At 47.7% G+C, this 22176-nt stretch overlaps 1 protein-coding gene across 2 annotated transcripts in view; it reads left to right on the top strand.

The window, feature by feature from the left end:
* The first annotated feature begins 1622 nt into the window (after positions 1 to 1622).
* LOC146783122 (uncharacterized) overlaps positions 1623 to 22176 on the top strand; it is a 148041-nt gene continuing 127487 nt past the window's right edge. The window contains exon 1 of one of the 2 annotated variants that reach the window (XR_014971947.1): positions 1623 to 1801. The gene's annotated coding sequence lies outside the window, so the exon portion shown is untranslated. Of the gene's footprint in view, positions 1843 to 22176 lie in introns of both variants that reach the window. The other variant, XM_085637096.1, reaches the window with a different exon arrangement.

Genomic DNA, 22176 nt, shown 5'->3' on the forward strand with positions numbered 1-22176 from the left:
AAGCATAATATCAAAGAGGTCACACTGGAGAAGGGTGAATGGGTGAGAATCAAGCTGCCAACACAGAAGAAGAAAGGAGATAGTAAATTCACACCCCCGCTTCAAGTGTTGAACCATATTCCAGGTCGGCACTCCTCAGCGACAGGAAAATATGGTCTCAAGAGCGAATGGCGAGGTGTAACTCAGCAGGCCTGAGTAGCACCACAGAGGAGACAGTCAACACCTCACCGAGGAAACGAAGGAACCCGGAGAGTCCCAAGGAGGAGGGGAGCAGCCCATCATTGAGAACAGAGCAAGAGGAGAGAGAGGACAGGAGAGAACCGACGATCGGCACCCAAGAGGGAACAGATCCGGGAAGCAGAAGGGAAGCAGGACGCATGGACGATGGGGAAGCACCCCAGCAGGGACATACTGATGCCACTCCGAGCACGGGAGGTCTCAGTGGTCGCACACGATGTGGCAGAAGACTCAATCTGCCCAGAAGGTTTGGAGAGTTCGTTATGGACAGCAAGTAAGACTGTACTGTTTATTTGGGTTGTTGTAAAAGGGGGGAGATATGGTGTAGCGGTCTAGTCGTTCGCGCACTAGGCGCGTGACGTAGGCGGAAGTCCGGTGGCGGCCATGATCGCGGCATTGGCGCCCGGATTCCGAAAGTAATAGAGTACCGCTCCGGCGCTCCTGTGAGAGATATAATAAATAAAGAATTTGGCACTGTTCTGGATGTGGGAGCTTACTTGGTGCACTGCACTAACACAGGAAAACACGAACATTATACCTTGTTGTTGTGCACACCCTTGAATGTCTTGGAAACTGTTATATTAACAGTATGATTTTCATTTTTGGTAGTTATAGTGGCCTATATGTGAATTCTGTGTATTAGGCCCTAGTTTATGATCTGAGCTACAATGTCTCCTACGATTTGATTAAGTTTGACCAATCCTATAGGATACTGCATGTATGTACTGTTATGTTCTATCTTTCATGCATATCTTGGAAATGGTGCGGTAGCACTTGTCTGGTCATTCAGTAAAGAAAAATCTGTTTTTTGCGATAGCTGTTTTGTTGCTCAAAAATGTGTTTGAGTTCCCTGAAACAACGTGACAAACATAATGCGACTAAATTGGAAATCTGTATATTTATCATATTATTGCGATTTCCTCAATTCAGTATATTGTAATATACCGACATTTTGATAATGTACTTTTTGGGCAACACAGAATGTAATGAATAACAAATTAACTGGACTGTATCGTCAGTGTGTTTCACATCTTTGCAGCGCGGCGAGGCTCTGTGGAACTGGATTCTCTTTCTTGCTCTTCTTTCTAGTCCTCGTCATTTCTGTGCCCAGTGGAAGATGGCCGCCGCCGCCTTTCCTGATTCATATTTGAAGGGCCGGATCGATCTCGCATTGTTATAATTTTCACAAATAACTGTCTCCGAGTCTTTGTAAAGTGTTCATAGATTTATTGATCCGAGCGCTTTTTATATTAGTTTGGTATAAACCCATGTTACGGGTCTTTCCCGGCTCGGATGAGCGGGATCAGTCCTCTTTCTATGAGGATGACGGCACGCGTGGAACCAGCTTGCAGGACTTCCGGGAGCGTCGGTGCCAACGTCTCAGATCTGATAGGCTGACGGATTGCGGGAGGCGGGAGCTCGACATTTTGAAAGAAAGTCTGGGCGATGGAGGAGAATGACGGGTTTAATCCCTTTATTTATTGTTTAAATTAGTGTACTCGTGGAGACTAGGAAGTTCCCTCTTTGTTCCCCGAGGTGTTGTCTGCAGCTGGGAAGATTAGTGGTGAGTTCATGTGTCCTGGCTTTCTTTTGCTGCGGATGCTGGTGCAGTTTTCAGGTCTTTCGTTTTTTATCTTATTTTATTTAGTGCATTTTTATAAAGCGCGGACATTACCCAACCACGAGTAAAGTGTTAGACAATAGAACAATACAAAGATAAATAGGACGGGTACACAACACACAGACATGCCAACATTTCAGCAGAGAAAAGTGGGAGAGTTTTGAAAAAGAATGGGGAGAATGCGGCCTTGAATCGGCTTTCTGTCATGTATGGGCTTTGGAAGTGTGCTGCTGTAGGACTGGACATTTGAAACGCAAATGCACGTTTTTTTCTTACCTTTCAGAAGCATGGAGACCAATGGCAGGCAGAGAGAGGGTGATGCAAGTGTTGTGCACTGGCCTGCTGGCAGGTTGCTGGCAGTGCAAACCCCCCCCTCCGTGTGTGGCCGCCTGGGTTGAAACTGCTTCCCGAGCCGCCTCCGAGTACTTCACAGGTCTTTAAAAGACCATTCGCTTGTTAATGGGGCTTTGTTGGTTTTTCACCCCTTCTAGAGCCCCTGCATCGCCACTCTGACTATTGCTGGAAGAATTAGCAGTTACACAATACCAGGCCCTGTCAAGCTGAAACACTGAGGAATCTGGTTTTTGCTTGCAGGAATCGGGAGGCGGGAGACTAGGCTTGAAATCGGTAGTCTCCCGCCTGAATCAAGAGGGTTGGCATGTCTGCACAGGGGGGAGGAATGTACAGGAAAAAATACAAATTTACAACGAAGAGCGAACTTCCAAGAGGGGCCTGAGAATAAAGGGTACACAAACACAAAATCCAACACAGCACGCAGGGGTGAGGGATGCACAGGAAAAAATACAAATTTACAATGAAGAGCGAATTTCCAAGAGGGGCCAGAGTATGAAAGTATTAGTTCTGAAAGTGTCTTTGGAAGAGAAGAGTTTTGAGTTCAGCTTTGAAGATCCGGGTAGAGGATGTGGCACGGAGCAATGGGGGAAGTGAGTTCCATATTCTCACCGCATTGCCTGAGAAGGATTGCGCCATCGATCTTTCCCTTTTGAAGACGGGGGGGCTCAAGCAGAAGCTTTTCCGCTTTACGAGAGGGTCGAGAGCCTCTGGACAATTTCAATTTATTTGCCAGGTAACGAGGGGAGGACATGTGCAAGGCTTTGTGTGTGATGCAGGCAGTTTTGTAAATAGATCTTTCCTCAATCGGAAGCCATTGAAGAGAGGACAGGCTAGGAGTGACGTGGTCGCTTCGTTTAGACCCTGAAATGAAGCGAGCTGCTGGATGGAGGATGGATTTGAGAGGGGAGAGTTGGAATTTGGGTAGGCCCGTCAGAAGAGAATTGCAATAATCCAGTCTTGAGAGAACCAACGATTGTACCAAGGTTTTTAAGTCCTTCTCCGGGAAGGACCGACGGATCCCCCATGGAAGGCGCAACTGGTACCGTGCGTTCTTGGCAATACAGTTGATGTGGGAGATTACGTTGAGTCTTTTGTCAAGAATGACACCTAGAGATTTAGCGCTGTCGACAATGATGGGTTTGTTGTTGAGCAGGTTCAGCTGATCCATCCACGATTGAACAGGAGGAGGTGAGAGAGGAGGAATTCAGTTTTGGCGGGATTTAGTATGAGTTGGTGAGTTAACATCCAGTTGTGGATAGAGTTGAGAGTAGAGTCGAGTAAAGAGAGATCGAGTGCGGAAGACACCTTGAGGTAGATTTGAGTGTCATCCGTATAAAGATGGTAATGGATCCCAGATTTGCTTAGGAGGTTCCCTAATGGTTCCAGGTAGAGATTAAACAGAGTGGGTGCCAGGATAGAGCCTTGAGGGACACCTTGACCTACAGCCAATGGAGATTAAAGACTTCGCTATCTTAATCATTTGGGATCTGTCTGAGTGGAAAGAGGCAAACCATTTAAGCACTGTGCCATCCAATCCCATTCTCTGTTGTAGAGTGTTGAGGAGGGTTCTGTGATTAACAGTGTTAAAGGCTGCATAGAGGTCAAGAAGAATCAGAAGACCGGATTCCCCGGAGTCGAGTATATGCAACACATCATCAATCACTTGCAGCAGGGCTGTTTCAGTGCGGCAAGTTTGGATGAAGCCAGATTGGAAAACAGCGAGGAGACTATTGTCCATAATATGTAGGGAAAGTTGTTTCGCAACACATTTTTCAGTAATTTTCGAAAGAAAAGGGAGGTTGGTGATAGGGCGGAAGTTGTTGAGGTCGGTTGCATCAGCGGAGGTTTTTTTTAGAAGAGGGGTAACCTGTCCTGATTTAAGGGCAACAGGTAGGGAGCCTTGACTGAGGAAGAGATTAACTAGCCCGGTCCAGTAAGAGAGAGTATGGGTGTAGAAATCGATGGTGATGATGCTAGGGATGGGCTCAGAGGAGTGGCTGGATGGTTTGGTTTTAAGGATGCATTTGAGAAGGTCATCTTCCGAGATGACGTCAAAGTATTGCCAGGTGACTAAGGATTTCCGCTCCTCAAAGGGGGTGGAGTGGGCGACTTGATCCACCAGTGCTTTGACCTTTTCATCAAAGAAAATGGCGAAGTCGGCTGCTTTCTTTGTGGAGTCCTCGGGTTTAGTAGTTAGGAGAGAACAGTTTGGGTTTTTGATGAGGTCCAAGTTTTTGGGGTCTGTTTTTGGCTCAGTCAAGGAGGGATCTGAAATGGGATGCTTTTTCATGGAAGATGTGGTTGTGGTATTTGGATCTTTCTGAACGTAGGAGAGAGAGATTGAAGGTAGAAGGAGATTTTCAAGGCGCGGGGGGGTGCTGCTGCTGCTATTGGTCGAAGAGCCAGGTCTTGAGTTGTCTCCTGAAGGTCAGCCAATTTGGCAAAGTCAGAAGAATGGGGATTCTTGGAACCCTTTCCGCCAGATGTAGAATGGGATGTAGACCCAGGAAGCCAGCCCTGATGCAGGGCATAGTTGCACAAAGGTCGTTTTAAGGGTTCAATAGCCCTGACCATGGCTTTATTTACGGAGTGCTGGACTCCCACATCAAGAGCCTCGACCAGCTCATGCTCCAATGACCCAGAAGGGCCCTCATCAAAGTATTCCTCCTCATAGTAGTAGTCAGATAGAAGTGACTGATATACCCACCAGTGGAAAAAATGGCGCAAATACGCACACTCTGCGCAGAAAAGGGGACACTGTAAACTGTGAGGGGCAGACAGTGATACAATAAGGGGGAGTGGCGAACCCCAGGCAAGCTAAAGCAAGACAAGGACGCAAGAACCACTGTGTGCGTTAATTAGTGAATGTGGAGGGAGCTCTTGCCTAGTAACACTTCTCTAGGCAATGCCTATGCAGTAGTATATAGCCCAACCGTCTAAATGAAGACCTGAGCATCAATTGAGGGTTAGCACAGACTGGTGGGTGAAGAGCAATTTATCGCGCTGCCCCTGCGCTCACTCAAATCCGAAAAACTGCAGAATTTCGAATCGGGTAGAAAAAATGGCTGCCGCGCATGCGCGGAACGGCCAAATAGCAGTGCTAGAAAAAGGACTACGCGTCGGATAGGACGAGCGTCCTCACCCTCGTCTCCCGCTCCACTGTAAGGAACACGGGCACAGAGCGCCCGGTTGGCGAACCGCGCTCCCACACGGACCACAACACGGGCAAGCAAAAGCGCGTTCAGCATGAAATGACCTGAAAATACAAAACATCGGCAGCGGAACAAAGACAAAGCAGATGAGCGCACTAACAGCGCTAGGGGCTCACAGTGGGAGCAAGCGGCAGGGGAGCGAGCAGCGCGTAAACAAAAACCAAACAAATCATGAAACGGGTAAGAAAGGCAAAGCGCATAAATGCAAGTAAACAAAGAGCAATGAGAATAATGTAATGCACTTAACTGGCTGCAAAGAAAGAGTATGTGGTATTCTCTTGTGCTCCTTATATAGGGGTCTACTCTATGGTTGTCATGTGATACCCAGTAGTGTTTATGGGTATTGTAGTGTGTGTTTGTTTTTTACTTTATCTGATTGGCTGCTGAGAATTTTCAGTAAAGAAAATTGAGAAGCATAATCCTCGCCTCCGTGTCCTTAATAGAATTGAAAATTCTTGTCACGTATGTTCGTAAATTTTGAATTATTCTGAGACTTTTTCTTCTGAATTTTTTGCAGTTATTTATTTGGTCTAACCTGGATCCCTGCCATTCGACTGTTGGGCACACCGATGTCTTTATCTGTTGCTATTGAACTTGTATCTTTAGTTGTATTTATAAAGGTCTAATGGAAGCCGTGAGATAATTTCCAGGCATATTGACGGGTATGAAGGTTTTCGTATAACCTTTACCCAGCCAATGTTTTCATAATTAATCTATTCTTGCTTGTAAAACATATGCCTTTGATTTTTCAACAGCTATTGGTTCTCCCTTTTAATGTCTGCAGTTTTGCTAAATATACCAAGATTGATGCTATTGTGTATATTACGGAGATCCAGTCAGGTGACTGCCAGTCTTTTTTCTAGCTATAGAATCTCGGGCTATTTGGTCTTACTCAACATTTTGTTCTGCTTTTAAATATTCACATTTCAAGCATTTTCGTACCACACATTCGGTGTTAAATGCTACTACTTCTTTATAAAAAAAAAAAAATCCGTCTTTCAAAACCATGTATATATCTTATTTCTGTAGAAAAGAAAGTGAACGCTCTTACACTGGAAGTCTTTGTCCTGAAGACGACCCTCTAAAACGTGGCCTAATTCGGAGAGGACACAATTGTTATATTGTGTATTTTTTGTTATTTCATGTTTTGTCTCTGCCACTGTTTGTTCAGTCTACACTTGTCAATGTTCACTATTTCACCATTTTGTGTATCTGTCTGAGCGCCCTTATCATTTTTATTTGTTGTTTATTATGGCATTTGTATTCAAAATCATTTTTTTATGTACATTGTTTTTGTGAAATTAAGTTAGCATAGTTTTTGCTATGTTTATGCATTATTTCGTTCTTCTTTCACTTTAGTTTCCTTTTTTTATTTAATTATTGTAGCTCTTGAACCACTGTTTGGAATACAGTAGATATTGCCCCAGATTCATGTTCTAGGGTTGCCCTTGTTGCTTGTAAATCATGCTTCATCATAGGGCCGCATCAAACGTCCAGGCGCAGACAAACGCACTGGACGGAGCGTGATTTTTTCGAGTATGAAGAGGAGTTCATGAACTTTACCTAAAGTGCATAAACCCACCTGTCCACCACCTGGTCGCCCGATAGTTTCTGGAACAAACTCCATCTTGGAACCTCTGTCCAAATTTTGTGACAGTTTTCTCCGCCCCTTGGTCCAAAAGATGCCAGCTTATCTTAAGGATACCGAGTTGTGCTGAATTTGATTAAAGATCTTGAGTTTGACCCAAGTAGTGACCTAATAATTGGACTCGATATAGTCACTCTACACGAACCTCCCCCCCAAGGAGAAACCCTGAGGGTGATTGAAAAAATCCGAGGGCTTCCATTCTGTGTCTCCTAAAAATAGCCCTTACCAAGAACTTCTTTAAATTTGAGGATATGTTTTATCTACCGATCCATGGAACCTCCATGGGGAGTTCAAGTGCACCTAGTCTAACCTGTCTTAATGTTTCACAATTTGAAGAAGAAACTATCTACTCGCCAGCCAACCCTTATTCTGAACAGATAAGGGTTTGGCGTAGGTATATAGATGATGTTTTTATCATCTGGAGAGGTGATAAAATTTCAGCAGAGGCTTTCCTTGGTTGGCTCAATCAAAGGAATCCCTTCCTCTTCTTTACAAGCACGATGACAAACAAATCCTTGCCCTTTCTGGACTTGAACATCAGAGCAGAGAACCAAGGTCTTATCAGCAGTGTTTATAATAAACCTACTGACAGGAATAATCTGTTATCCATCAAAAGTTTACATCCGCGGTCCATGAGGGAGAATCTCCCATGTGGTCAGTTCCTGCGTTTATGTCGGAACTGTTCCACGTTGATGGACTACAAAATGGAGGCAGATACTTTGAGTGATAAACTAAAAGACAGGAATTACCCCGACCATGTCATCAAAGCCCAGAAAAGAGCGAAAAACTGCAATAGAGATGCTCTGCTGGAGACATACAAGAAAGAACCAGTGGAGAGGAGCATGCCTCACACTCAATGAACACTCAGTTGCTAAATTAGTAAGTCCCTCATACCCAGAAATGAAGGTGATACCAACAATTAAAAATCACTTTTTGTCATGTCATTATTATTGAAGCAAGTAAAGCAGTTAAATACAAAACTAAGGCTCGTTTGATTTAGTGCCAGTACTACTGTATTGGTAATACGTAAGGGGAGCACGGTAACAGCACAGTAATGGGACCGCTAGAGAGCCCGACGAAAATGGTATCCCTCTAAGAGCGCTCCTATGGTCGAGCCTAACAAACTAACATCGGCAGGCTCCATCGGCCTTCAAATTGCACTCTGACAATCCCTTAATGAAGAGCTAACCTTGCTGCGATTTCCCCCGCTGAAATTTTACTCTCGGCCCGGTGGTGGATGCATCGCGCGGTGCCCATGCACTGCTCTCCTGCCAGGACGACCAGTGACACACCAAGCAAGCAGTTGCCCCATCCTCTGATATCCTGGCGGTAAGGAGAGTGGGCTAAAAGGAGGATGCAGAGTCACCGGAGGCCTGCATTGAGGCAAACCGTCCCCAGCAGCTGAGGCCTGGCCAATGGGCACAGGCCAAGCCGTGGGCCCTGATGGAGGGTACTGCAGCCCCTGTATTCATTCTGGGTACTTGTTTATTTCTTGTCAGGCTATGAACTGATCCAACTGCGCAGTGCTGACCAGTGCGTGCCATAACAGCTCACCACTCTGTAACTGTCCACAGCGGTGACCACAACTGCAAGCCCCTCCATGGGAATCAATGAGTTCCAGAAAACCAAGCCCAAGTCGGGGCAATCTTGCCGTAGAGGCCAAAAAAGCAACACGCTCCCACGACAAGACTATGGAGGAAGTTCGGGTGCGAACATGGAAATGCACCCACCAGCCACGACAGGAGCAGAATGGTAGTCTGTCATGCTCACCTTACAAAACGGCCTCATAAAAATATACTCTAAAATAGACATGCTTACTCTCAGATTAGAAGCTTTAAGTGAATGCCAGAAAAAACACGGACAGTGCATCACAGCAACTGAAAATCTGATCTCAGAGGTGGAAGACTCCCCGACTTTGGTTGACTGCATACAAAAAATGTTGTAGAAACTGAAAAGTGTGAAATGGAATGGGAAAATTGAGATTTGGAGGCCAAATTGAGGTGCAGCAATATCCAGATCATGTGAGTGCTTAAGACTACAGCCATGGGAAGAATGGAAGATTTTATTGGTCGTCTACTCTTGACTACTATTGGAAAAGACAAACTGTCCTCCTTCTTCATGGTGGAGCAGGCACATCTTACTCTGGTCCCGGGTTGCTTGTGTTCCGATTCAGTGAGAACCTGGCTTGTTCCGATTGGAGTGGGGTCAAGACTGATTTGCATATAGCTGGGTTCAAACTGAGGTGAGATGGTGTACAAAATAACGATGGATTGGGATGCGCCCTAGTATTTACCAGTGGCTGAGATTAATTCAAGCATTCCATCCATAACTTTTTTGTGTACTTTACCAGTTGCCCGGAAAGCAGACGGCCTCTCCTCATTTAGGGAGCACTGCCGCACGGATTTGCACACAGTGGGTGTGCCACTGGAGCACACAAGGCGCTCCAAATGCAAGTTTGTCTGTGCCCCTCCGTGTCGGTGCCACAGTCACCTGCAAGGCCAGATGATGATTACACAAACTTTGCTCAGTTCAGTGCAATTTCCCTTGAGCGATCTGCAGTGGCAGTTGTGAACTGCAAACCCGGCTCTCCTTTGGACTCTTTGCCCCCTCCAATGTTAGCAGCCAAGTCGAATCGATCAAACAGATGAATAATAACGTTTTTAACCTCTCTCTATCATCTAGCACGGTGTCAGCTGTATGGAAGCTAGCTAAGATGGTTCCCTTGCTTAAGAAGCCCTCCCTAGACGCAAACATCTTTATTAATTATAGGTCCATCTCCTTGTTTCCAGCTTTCACTATGATGCTGGATAAATTGGTTATTACACAATTATCCGAATACTTGGGGGCGTGGCTTAACAACATGGCTGGTTAGACATATTTTCACGCTGCTCCTGCCTCAACTAACGAAATCCTAGGACTATCCTGGCGTGATGGTGACCCTCACTAGCCTGAAGTGAAATCGAACCCCCCCCCCCTCCCCCCTGAGTTTGTAGATCCCGGCGGGGGTGAAAAATAGCGGCCTGTAACGACATGACGGGCGGCTGGAGACTTGCTGCAATCCTGGCTCCCAGCGCGCAGTGGCCGCCATGTTATGATCACGGCGGCGGACGGCCCCGGACCTGCTAGCGGGCGCGGGAGAGGAGGTACCGGTGCCGAGGGACGGCCGCTGCACCGAGAGCGGGCTGCTGTGGCCAGGCGTGGGGCGAGACGGGAGCGGTGAGGCCTGCTTGCCTCTGCCCGCAAAGTGCCGATAATTCTGCAATACTGGTGCGGCGGCCCCGGTCGACAGAGGGGGGACCGCCGCGAACTGCCTCGGGCCTCCTGGTGACCTGGGAGGAGGCCCGTGATCCTGAGGGCGCGTTGCTGCATGGTGCGAGGTGACTGCTGCCTATGTGACAGAAGCGCCTGAAGCAAACCGAAAGGTGCCACGGGGCCTGCAAGACGAGTCTGGGTATAGAGCGGCTAGCCTGTGACGGAGGCCCCAGCACAGAAGGTGAGGGCCCCCCCGGGTAAGGCCTGAAACGCCCGCTCCTCTGGCCCATGTTGAGGACTTGAGCAGGGGTGGTGAAGAGACACCCATCCCCATAGCGAAAGAGATTTCTTAGTGGCTGAAGGACCACGAGGCGCACAGCCAGGACTTGGGTTATCTGCCCCGGTCAGTCTGGGACAGAAGCTCCTTGACATAATACGCAGGCTCCCCCAGTGCCGTCGGGACTGGGGAGCACAAGTAAAGGCCCGACGCACTTACCTCGTGAATTGGTGGATCCTGGAGTTGCACGGAGTGGCGGTCCGCGTAGAGAGGCCCAGTGGGGGCATATAACAATCCTGGCTAGAGCAGGGCGCGACCGGGGACATAGTGTCAACACTGAAGACCAGGACTCTGGTTTGACGGCGGGGGCGTGCGCCTGAGCGGGAATCCCATGGAAATCCACACGAAGAATAATGCAATATACGGTTCCGGGCCCGGCGGTGGCGGATCGTCACAGAACAGCCCCAGACCACGAAACTCCGCAGGATGCAGCGGCCCGAGACAAGGCCGACATACTGGAAGCAATTTGTGACTCCAGAATGGCGCTGGAATCCAAAATGGATGGAATGACCATGGACATTAACCACCTGCGCCTAGATCTCAGAAAGGTGGCGGATAGGGTTACTACAACCGAAGGTGACCTGAATGCTTAGCAGACGGAGGTCCGTCAGCTACGGAAAACGGTGACGGCCCTTCCGGACCACACGGCTCGGCTGGAAGATGGGGCAGACGATGCAGAAGGCTGGTCGCGGAGAAATAACCTCCGTTTTTTGGGATTTCCGGAAAAAGTGGAAGGGCTGGCGGCGGACCTGTTCCTTGAAGACTGGATCTGCACAATATTTCCAAACCTCCGCCTCTCTAAAATGTTCGCTGTCAAGAGGGCCCATTGGTAACTTGGGCCGCCGCTGCAACCTGGAGCCCCACTCAGAGCCATGATTGCTCGATTGTTCAACTTTCGAGACAGGGACGCGATCCTGTAACATATCCGCACTACTGGGCTGCCCAGATTTGAAAACCAGGCTATCCATCTCTTCACGGACTACACAAAAAAGGTGCAGGACATGCATAATGGCTTACTGGGTGTCAAACGTCGGATGCGAAACCTCAACATTAAATATAGCTTAATGTTCCCGGCTCGGCTTCGAGTTCAGTATGACGGCAAGGTGCATTTCTTTGATAACCCGGCGGAGGCAACGGACTGCATGGACTCGCTGGGCATGGCCGACCAAGACCAAAACCACGGCTGGCAGGAACGAAGGAGGCGAAGTGGGCGTCAGCGGAACCGACACCGACGCGAGGTGGAACAGCGGTAGAGAACCCAGGAGCGGACGGATGGAGGACGTATCATGGTGGGACCAGATGGCACACACCTCACGGAACGGGAGGCGATTCCCACGCAGAACCCGTTCTCTCCGCTATGCCTGGTACAAGAAACACAATCGGACCTGGGGGGCGGCACCGGCCAGGTGGGGGAGGACTCTGACCCTGGCTGACTGGCGGACTGGGAGCTGTGATCGAAGGGGTCTGGGTCACGGACACTGTGAGTACATGCTCTGCACCAAGGGGCACGGGACTTAATTGAGGTACTTGAGTGGGGGGGGCCCAAGGGCCCGGGGACTCGATGGGGGGGTAACGGGTGAAAAGTTTTTGTGGGGGTCACACTATCCAGCTAATGTACCTGTTTGGAAGGGCCGGCTGTAGTGTGCTGAGGTGACCTGGCTAGACCATTGGTCGGGCGGGGCTGCGCGGTGCCAGACAGCCGGTTACATTTTGGTGGTTGGAAAAGGGGTATCTTCTCTTGTGAAAGTAGGTGCTTTGAGAATAGTTGCTTTAAGTTGGGTGGGGTGAATTGGGGGTGGGTGGTGTTTTGGGGCGGGGTTCTGAGTCCTCTGACCAGGAGTGGGTTATGAGAATAACGTGCTACTGCCTGTGGGTGGGGGGGGGCTGGGGGTCTACATTTTGGTTCTGTTGGGGATATTGCTGGGTCTGGGCATTGTTGTATGGGTAGAGGTCTGAGACGATCATACTATGGGAGGTTATGCTACAAAGCGATAGGGGGTCCCCTACAAAATTATGGGGTGCGACGCCACGCACATCTGCGGACTCATGCCAAGTGACACACATGGATATAAACTACTGACGTGGAATGTTCGGGGGCTCAATAACCGGGTCAAGCGGATCCGGGTGGCCACCTATCTGAGGCGCTATGGGATAAGTATAGCGCTGCTTCAGGAGACGCACTTATGGGGAGACTGTCTTAAATATGCTCAACGTAGATGGAGGGGCCAGTTTTTCGCTACCTCATCGGGGTTTGCCAGGGGCGCGCTTATATGGGTGGCACCGGGGGTTCCCTTTAAGGTCTTGCATACCAAACAGGACCCCGAGGGGAGGTTTGTGATAGTGGAGGGGATGGTGGACGCGCGCAGAGTAAGTGTAGTGAATATTTACGCCCCGAATAGTGATGATGGTTTTTTTTTTAAGTTGAGTCTTGGGGCAGTTGGATCTGGATCCAGACACGGAATTGATTATAGCGGGAGATTTTAATTGTGCCATTGATGGGGCTTAGACAGACACCCTCCAAACTTAGATGCTAAACCCAAACCAGCGATGGGCCAGAGGCTTCATAACTATGGCTTATTAGATATATGGCGACACCGCAATCCAAATAGTCGGATTACTTCTTTGTCCAGAGGACGGCAGCGCACCGGATAGCAGAAACGCGCTATCTGGCCCGCTACTTGTCTGACCACTCCCCACTACTAATAACGTATTCGCTAGGCTGACCGCGGTCCAAGATACCGCTGTGGAGGCTCAACACTGAAGCTTTCGGGGACCCGACCTATAAGGACGCTATATCGACTGGGTTGGAAACCTAGTTTGAGACAAACTGGGGCTCAGCTGGTACCAGGGCGATCGAATGGGATGCAATGAAGGTGGTGGTACGGAGGGTATGCGTGTCTACTAAGGTGGGGGTTAAGAAAGTGCTTGAACAAGACCTACGCCGGCATGAGGAGCACTTGGCAGTTCTGGAGAAGGAGCTTCCCACGAATACGGAGAGGTCGGCTCAATGGGATGATATGCGACGGAAAATTGGGGACCTTTGGGACTCACTGGGCAAATACAATAAAAACCTGACGTCGTTGGTATACAGAGAGGGATAAGGAGGGTCGGTTGCTGGCGCACCTGATTCGGGCAGAGACGCAACCCCTCCCGATTTTGGCACAAAAAAATTACCGTGACCGAGTGGTCAATACGCAACACGAAATTAACAATACATTTTGGACCCGCTTATGTAGAATATACTCTGAGCCTGACGGCCTTGTAGCCCCCGAGTTGGTGGTGACTTTTCTGGCGGGGTGGAACTGCCCTGTGTGAACCCGGAAAGACAGGAGGCTCTAGGAGCCCCCTTTAGGGGGAAGGAGATACGGGCGGTGATCGCCCATCTGAAAACTGCTAAGTCCCCTGGGATGGATGGTATGGCAGCGGAACTGTATAAGGAATACGGGGGGCAAATTATTGGAAATCACGGAAGAGGCCAGTGAGTGCGGACAGCTCCTAAATTCCATGAGGGAGGCATTGGTAGTAATGATCCCCAAACCAGGGAAGGATCCCCTGCTCCCCAGTTCCTATTGGCCAATTTCAATGTTGAATGTAGACCATAAAATTATAAGCCAGGTATTGGCCAATAGGCTCCTTCGGCGACTGGTTCATGAGGACCAGTCCGGTTTCATACCGGGCAGGAACACGCTATGAAACATTCGTCGCCTCGCCCATGTTATGCAAACATTGGAGGGACGGACCCATCCGAGCACCTTAGTGTCCCTAGATATCGAACAAGCGTTTGACTCGAACAGATGGGACTATCTTTGGCAGGTACTTCTAAAAATGGGCCTGGGCGAGGGTAAAATAACTTTATACACATCCAGTGGCGAGGGTTCGCACGGGACGGTATGTGTCGGACATAATACCCATAGCAAGGGGGACGTGGCAAGGGTGCCCGCTCTCCCCCTTGCTGTTCACCCTGGCTATGGAGCCATTGGCCTGCCACCTCTGGGGGGTACCTGAGGGACAGGGCGTACGGATTGGGGGTTCGGAGCACGTCGTGTCCCTATATGCCGATGATGCGCTCATCTACCTGACTCGGCCGACCCAGTCCTTAACAAACATGATCGCTGCACTAGCGCGGTTTGCTGCAGCCTCTGGGCTTTCCGTCAACCAGATGAAGTCGCAACTCTATGCGATTGGTTCGGAGAGTGATTGGGAAGTGACCCAGCATCCGGTGGTGGAACTCACTTGGGCGACGGACACGCTCCGATATTTGGGGATATGGATCGGCAGGACTGAGGCCGTATTTTATCAACACAATATGGGAAGGATTATCAATGGGCTGCGGGGTAGTATTGCCTTTTGGAACACGCTTAACCTCTCCTTAATGGGGAAGATCGCCTTGATAAAGATGGTGGTCCTGCCTCTATACGATGCAGGGGTCTTTTATGAACTCCCGCACAGAGTATTCAAGGAATTGGATGCACTCCTGGTCCTATTATTGTGGAATGGGTAGAGATGCCGGGTCAGTCTTGAGATCATGAAGCGCAGGTGGGGAAAATGGGGTCTAGAGGTCCCAGATTTCAAGCTTTACTACTTTGCAGCGCAATTACAACATGCTATAGCCTGGCTTGACACGGACCACTCCTGGGAGAGGTCGCTACTAGAGGGTACTTATGGGGATCGACGGCTAGGAGTGCTCCTGGCGAACGGGGGGACAGCGGGATCAGAGTCCCCCATTGGTGAAACTCGTAGCGGCACTGTGGAACAGAGTGACACGACGCCTGATTCAGGGTTGGTCTTTCGCCCCGAAGGCGGACTTCTGGCTCATGCCATCCTTTGCTCACATAGATCAGGTGATGTCCACGGATAAATGGATAGACGGGGGCTGCCTGATGTTGTCTGACCTTTCCCGGATAATAAATTCATTACTTATTAGGAGGCGGTGAGTAACTTTGAGCTGGGATCAGGGCAGTTTCTGCAGTATGCTAAGATAGCGGCAACGGTGCGGCACCTGTGGCCCTCGTTCCCGGAAGCCCCAGAGCACACTCACACCCTGGTCACTATGCTCGCCATGGCTGGGGGGCGAACATTTGTCACTCACCTCTATAGGGCGTTACGAGAGGATAAGAAGAATAGCCCCCTAAAAATAGAGGATTCTTGGCAGCAGGTGTGTCCGCAAGAGATTACTACTGGAGACTGGGGAAAGATACACAAAGGGGTCCGGAAGCTGTCAGTATGCAATCGCTTTAAACAAATTCAATATGATATAATACATATGACCTATCTCTCACCCAAACGGCTCCAGGCCATTGATAATTCCAGAGACCGACATTGCCCCAGATGTCGTAGTGCTCCGGCGGATTTCCCGCACATGGTGTGGTCATGCCCAACGATCCAGACATATTGGCGAATGGTCCTAGAGGACCTGACCAGGATAACGGGTTGGGTACTTGATCTGGACCCGCGCGCTTGCCTATTGGGCCTGATTCCACGAGATCCTAAGCTCAAGACGAGTTGGCGGTTCCTGGTTCTGGGCCTCTTGATCGCCAAAAGGCGTATCGTGATCCATTGGTTAACCAAGCAGGGGCCACTAGTGGTGAAGTGGAGGACTGATTTAAGGGAGTGGGCACTCGCAGAAGAAGTGCATATGCGTAACACCGGGAGAGATAAACTATCGGAAATGCTGCTGGCGTGGGGAGTTATGATTCACGAGATAGCAACACACACCGCACAATCCACACAGGCAAGTTCAGAGCTGCCGCCTTCTGCGGGGGGACGTCCCCAGGTTCTAGGGAGCAGACGCAAGGGGACTCAGTATAGGCGATACGACACATGGACCTAGAGTTACCCATACCCGGCAGGATGGTGGGGGAGGAGAGGGAAGGGAAGGGGTTCAGGGAGGGTTAGTTGGGGAGGGGGGAGATAAGTTGCAGTTAAGTTTTGATGATGTTTATAACACTGAGTAAGAGCAATGACGAAAAGTGAAACGGAGGACTCCTCCACTGATAAGACTAGTGGTCTAATTCCTGATTTGTATCATCACAAAACCGTGCTCCACCTCGGCTGAGGCGGAAACGATTGCTGTTGATTGTTGTATATTGTTTGCTGATCTGGAGGAACACCTAATAAAGAAAGAAAAAAAAAAAACTATCCGAATACTTAGAGCAGAGCAAGTTGTTGCATCCTAATTCATATGGGTTTCACCCCCACCACAGCATTGAGACTGCGCTTCTAGAAATATAGAACATATCCAGATGTCCTTGGAACAAAGCAATAATGCAGCAATGATTTTACTTGATATTTCAGCAGCATTTGATACTGTACCACACAGGATTCTCTTACGACGACTCGCGGACCTGAGAGTCTGTACTGTGTGGGACTGCGTGAAATTGTTCCTTGACTCAAAGCTGGCAGTCTAGATGGCACCTTTTACTTCAGCTAACAAGGAGGGGGTGCCACAGGTTTCTTTATTGAGCCCTAATTTATTCAATGCCTTCATGAGTCAGCTGGCATTGGTTGTGGAATTCTTTGGATGCAAAATGATTTCTTACGCGGATGACACGCAGCTGCTCTTTGCTTTCGAGGGGGCGCACTCTTCCATGGAGGAATCATTCAAAGACTGCATGCAGGCAGTGTCTGATCATTGGATGCACATTAGCCAGCTTAAATGTAATTCAGACAAAATAGGAAATTCTTATTTTTGGCTCCCACTCAGTCATCTGGTGGGAAGCGACCTGGCCTTCCTCTCTGCCTGCCCCCTCCTCCTTCTGTGGCTAAAAACTTGGGAGATAAATTGGATAACCAACTTTCATTCCTACCTCAGATCTCGGCTGTGGTCGGCACTAGTTTTGGGTTACTCCAGACCCTTAAGATGTTTTTGTATCTTCTTCCTCCACACTGTAAGAAGATGGTGGACCATGTGCTGGTCACATCTCAGCTGGATTATGCCAATGCTCTTTACCTGGGGGTGGCTGAAGCTTATTTACGCTGCTTCCAAGTTGTGCAAAATGCTGTGACCCAACTTAACCTGAGACCACCTAGATGGACTTCGACTTCCCTCTTGCAAAACACAGCGGCCCGCCTTATCCCGATACCTCCTAGAATAGATGGACCAGTTTCCCCTTCCTTAGATCTCTTCACTGGCTGCCCTTTAAAAAGCAAGTTCTTTTTAAATCCCTGTCCTTGGCTCACTGCTTTGTTCCAAGCTGGTTCTGGCTATCTTGCAGACGGCTTCCTCCCTTACTGTCCCACTAGATCATTGCAGTCCGCGTCAGCAGCTCTGGTGGTGGTACCTCAAAACTAGCACACGAAGAGGGGAGGAAAAGCCTTTGCATTTCTAGTTGCCAAAGCTTGGAATCCGCTTCCTTTGTAGGCCGCAAAATCTACTCGCCCACTCGCAATTGCGAGTTACATTTTATCAGGTTGAGCTATTTTTAGCACTTACTCGACCTTGCTGTTGAGTAAACTTAAGCTGGAAGAATCAGGTGTTCTGTTCATTCAGAAAGTGAATGAGCATTTAAGACTCCTTTAAATCATGTTTTTATCTTGACACATTTGCTGACTGCGTAAGGACAGAGGTCAAATGTCAGTTTGACTTTTTACTAATTGTTGCCTTTCTATTCCTGGAAAATAGTTTTAACTTTTCATTCACTTATCACAGTTAACAGTTTTGTCAAGTGAGCTGACAAGAATTGTGAAACAAAAGGATGTAAAATTTTAGTTTTTTCCTCTAACATTTAAACTGCTTGTAAATGAATAGTACAAGTATTTCAAAATATAACTGGAATTATGAAATAACTATTTTTTTTATAATTCAGAAGTGTGATGCAAACAAATATTTAAATAGGAGCAAAGTAAATCAGAATGCTTTACTTGGTGATGTGCAAATGACAAAATGAAAATTACAATGTTTGCTACTTTATGCTTTAGTTATGTATTTATTAAAAGTGATAATTTTTACACATGATTTGAGACTCATTCTTACCCCCGGCCTGATGACAATGCAGTTAATGAACTAAAAGGCAAGTCAGGGGTCATGTGAATCCTTTATGTGGCTAGATTTGTATCCTAAATGGAGTTATAGTTTAGTTTATTAAATCAAATAAAATAGTTTTCTGTACAGCAGACGTGCTGAACTTGTGTATTTGAAGGTGCTCTCATATACGATAAAGAAAAAAGTAGTGTCTCGGTGAATTAAAATACTTTCCCAGGATCACATAATTTGAAACCAATTTATGGGTCAAGAGCGTTATAATTAGGTCAAGTAGATTATTTTATTCATACCTGCAGGCCTAGTAACATTTTTAGGATTTTGTGAGACCTGCTTTGGACCTCTAAACCCTTTCTTTGGATAATGTTTTCTGTAGGAAGCTGAAAACCTGACTCTTTCCTTCTGTCTTTTAGGACTTGCGCTGCTTGTGCGTATTGAACTGTATTTATAGGCGCAGCGCTGGGACATTCGGTTGAGCAGCCACACGCTCTAAAAAACCTAAACATTCATTCATTCATTGTGGTAATCTGGAGAGAGCGATTGGGGGACAGACTGGAAAACACCTTTCAATTCTCAGTGCATGGCACCTCGTCCCACCTAGATTTCTGGCTTGGATCCTGGGGCGCAGACAGAGGTTATATACCATATGCTCAGAATGCATCGGAGCATTGACCGGTAATGCTGACAATGCACCTGCCAGGAGGGGGCAACGCGAGTCCTGTCTGATGGTTTCAGCTGACGATGTTGCTTGACACTGTGATTAAGGATGATATGGAACAGGCTATAGATAACTTCTTCGAATTAATAAAGACTAAGTACAGAGTAAGGGTCCAGTGTGGGAGGCCTTTAAAGCTGTTATGCAGGGAAAATGCATCTCCAAAGGACATGGCATATTAAAATCCCAAAGACTGAACCTCACTAAACTTGAAAGACAGCTTGCACAGCTAGAAGCTCAATACACCACCAATAACAATCCTGATGTTTTAGACCAAATGCAACACAAATTGCGAAATCATAGAGACACCTCAGACAGGGAAATGCATTTTTGGGAAAATGTGCAACACGATCCTATGCTAAGGGAGAGACTATGACACACCCTGGCTAGACAAATTAAGCAGAACTGGGCTTCAGACTATATTGCCAAACTCACAAAAACTGAAGGCGATGAGATCCACTGCACTGGGGAAATTCTTTCAGAATTCACCCGTTAACATATAGCTTTATACCACCTATCATCATTCAGACACAGAACGACACCATTATCTATAATCTATCACACTTCAATGGATAGAAGAGGCTGGGAGAAGCATTCTATGTGCCCCACTCACTATGGATGATATTAAAAATGCAGTCAGGGATTTAACTAATGGGAAAGACCTCAGTCGATGGTTTACTGGGGGAATTTACTAAAGAATACATCGATCTCTTGACTCCTTACCCACTGGAAATGTGAGGTGATTCAATAGGGAGACTTTCCTCCTACTGTCTGGGAGGCACTAGTAGTCACGTTGGTTAAGCACAGGAAGCACGCTAATGACTGCGATTGTTACCGCCCACTCTTCTAACTGGCAAAAATGTTAGCAGCGCAACTGCTGCCTCTTCTACATGGCCTGTTTCTTCCGGAACATGCCAGATTGATACAGGGTCAGTCTACACCGGGCAAGCTATGAACACTCTTCTCCGTCCTACACCAGATTAATCCAGAGACAAAGGTGGCAGCCTTGTTTCTTGATGCCACTAAGGCCCTACATGTTAGCGGTCCTGTCCAAAGCTACACTCAAATGGATAGGATTGCTTAACACTAAATCTATGGCTTGTATCAAAGTGAATAGTCGGTTATCTACCCTGATAAACCTGCAACGCGGAACCCGGCAGGGATGTCCATTATCTCCCTTAACATTTGCTCTAGCACTTGGACCCTTAGTAAGTCGCCTGAAGAAAGTACACTATTACAGGGGTGTTCACTTTGGGTCCTGCACCATTCTGGCTTCACTGTACACAGAAGATATATTAATCCTGTTAAAGGACCCAGAGGTTAATATTGGGCCCCTGATAATGGAAATATTTCATTTTGGCAAATAGTCGAGGTTAAGTTTTAATTGGCCTACATCACAACTGATTCCCTTCACCTCAGTCACTAATGAACCTATCCTAGATTATTCCCGCCAGTGTCAAGAGGAACCAAACACATATTTGGAATGCAAATCCATAGAGATGTGGATATCCCCATGAAAGAAAATTATATGACTACAATGTCTAAAATAGAACAAATATGAATAAATGAATCTGACTGCCCCTATCGGAGGTGTGATGGATCGCTCTAATTTTAAATAGTAATACTCCCGCAATTGCTCTATCTGTTCCAAAACATCCTGTTTCCCTTAACTCGCAGCTTCTACTAATTTTATCTCAACAATATAACCAAGGGGGCTTTACAGCACCCCATTTTGAAGCATATAATTATGTTGCACAGGCCCATTTTGCTGCTTACTGGTTCCATAATTACAGACCGGTCCTACACCGTCATCTAAAGCAAGGACTAGCAGCTCAGTGGAACCTAAATACAGTGGTGATAAAAACACCCACCTGACCGTGAGAGATCCACATTGTGGACTGTACCTTATGGGCATGGTCACGCAATTGTGTGCCGTTGGCACAATATACTCACTGCATGTTAGACTGAGAAATAATTCAAAACTCACCACCACAAACAAAACATGGGTTGTTCAAGCCCTACGCAGCTTAGTATGTTTGATCTTTATGCGGGTGGTCAATTCGTATCCCTAAATCACTGTCTGCTCAGAGGCACATATATTTCTTTGTGTGCTTACCTACCACTAACTACGAGTATTGGTGAGGGTGGCATTACCAACCCACCTGTGAGAGCCGTCGGACTGGCGGGCACTTAGTCAACTTGCGGCAGGCCCAGTTACTAAACACACCATCACATTTCTATGCACACACCACCCCTTGCCACCATGGAAGAAATAGGTCATGGATCCTGAGACCAGTGGTCATTAGTCTTGTCATCCGAGTTTACTACCCGCAGTGGGACTACTGCTGTCAGCATACCAAAGAAGTCTTAATAAATGCAAGACATCACCTCATGCATTATAGTTATCAATCAGCTGTGCTACACACCACTCAAACTGTATAGATGCGGAGGGCGAAACAATGGTACGTTCTTTAGATGCTTCTTGCCTGATAAAGGCTTCATGCACCTGGCATGGCAGTACCCCCCCCCCCCCCATATTGCCCACTATTGGCACAATTTGAAACAAATGCTGAATGAAATGGCCAGATTGACTCTCCGGGAGACCCTATGTTAGCGCTAGTGGGCTATGTGAAATCGGCCCCTAAACCAGTAGGAAACTAGTGGTTCTGGTCTTTCTACTAAAACGCGAGTGACGATGTGCTGGGGCAGGGGAGCAACCTCTAGGGTGACAGACTGGCTCTCGCCTACTTGGCACAATCAACACACTCACTGATCATTACTGTACATGACTTCCCCCAACCTCTAGACCTCTGTAATGTTAA

Source organism: Triturus cristatus, chromosome 12 (assembly GCF_964204655.1).
Source record: "Triturus cristatus chromosome 12, aTriCri1.1, whole genome shotgun sequence".
Taxonomy (NCBI): domain Eukaryota; kingdom Metazoa; phylum Chordata; class Amphibia; order Caudata; family Salamandridae; genus Triturus; species Triturus cristatus.